Raw genomic sequence first — 1,585 nt, 5'->3', positions numbered from 1 at the left:
GGGTTTAAGACTGGTATGGGGCCGGAGGTGGTTTGGACGGAAGGGGCGAGTAGGAATGTAACAGTAGTTGGTTGACCGTTATTCGAGAGAGCTCTGCCAGGCGCTGTTGGAGAAACCTAAAAACACACAGGGCCATCGACAAGAGAATAAATATGACAATTAGTGGAGTTAGAACAGGGAGAAACCACGTTAGGAGTTGGGGTTGCCACCTTCCTGAGAATGGGCCTCCGGTCAGGTCTTCTCTCCATTTTTGGAGGGTTTTTTGTAATTGTTTAATTCTGTCCTTGACTATCCCTGATTTATTGGCATAGAAGCAGCATTTTTTCCTAAGAAATAAGCATATTTTCCCCCTTTTGCTGTAAGCAGGTCTAGTCCCCATCGATTTTGGAGGACCATATCAGCCAGGGAATCTAGTTGTGTTTGTAAGTCTAGAACCGTGTCCGCCACCTGTCGTATGTCCTCGATCAGTTGGGAGGAGAGCTGTTTGTAAAAGTGAAGTGAGGATCCCAGCCCTGCTGCCCCCCTTCCCCTGGCCGCGGTAATACCCAGCCCCACCAGCAGAGGTATGAGCTGAACTGCCCGCCTTACCCGCGACGTTGAGGAACCGATCAAGGGGACAGGCAGGCTTTGGTTACCGGGTGCTATTACAACGGTGGGGAGGAGGATGACAAGAATGCAGGACCCTGACCAGTCGGGAGGCAGGACCGGGTAGATGGTAGTGTCGCATAGAAAGGCAGTCCCGTTAAGTGGGGGGCAGAGGGTGTTATTTGATTGGACCATGAGTGATCGTGAGCAGAGGCAGAAGGGGGGCCCATCTGACTTCCGGGGTGCCGTTTCGTGTTATATACTGGGCCGCAGGCAAGTTAGGTGGGAGAGGGATATTAGAACGCGGTAGTGAAGGTGGACATTGGGTTGGAGGCATAGAGAGAGTCCAATGTCCTGTGACCAGGACAGGGGAGACCAGGACTGGCCGGACCTGAGGCATAGCCAGCAGTCCTTTGTTAAGGCAGGGTTAGTAAGGTTAAGCAGGGTATGGGTTTTGTTGTGAAGGACAGAAAGGAGTCCCGGGTGGTTAAAGTGACCGGTCGGTGAGAGGGTCCCACTGGTTGGGCCAGAACTCTGGTCGCCGTCCCAGTTTTTTCCTCAGTGAACAGGAGGAGAGGCTTGCGGAAGTCAGGAAGCATAAGTGTGGGGGGAGCTAGGAGCGCGTTTTGCAAAGTTTTGAAGGTGCAGGTTAGGCTACAGCTGAGGGAGACGTGAGGGGGCTGGTGAGAGTTTCCTTAGTTGCAGCACATAGCAGTTTAGCACGTATAGCGAAATGGGGGACCCAATGCCTAAAGAAGCCCACCAGCCCAAGGAACGACAAGATTTTAGCACTTGAGATGGGGGGTAAGGGTTTCCTGATGGAGATGGTGTGGTCCGCCGTGAGGGCCTTGGAGGTGGGGGTCAGGGCCACCTCTAGGTAGGTGACTTGTGGGTTAGAGAGTTGAGCTTTGGAAGGGGAGACCCTGTATCTCCGCTGTGTTAGAAGGTTAAGGGGGGAGGCCGTATCCCGGAGAGAGACCTCCCTGGAGGGGCTGCACAG

The sequence above is a fragment of the Carlito syrichta genome, unplaced genomic scaffold, assembly GCF_000164805.1.
Source record: "Carlito syrichta isolate Samal-C Ts95f unplaced genomic scaffold, Tarsius_syrichta-2.0.1 Scaffold310924, whole genome shotgun sequence".
Classification (NCBI taxonomy): Eukaryota; Metazoa; Chordata; class Mammalia; order Primates; family Tarsiidae; genus Carlito; species Carlito syrichta.
The sequence above is the reverse complement of the archived record's forward strand: the minus strand, read 5'-3'. Positions refer to the sequence as shown.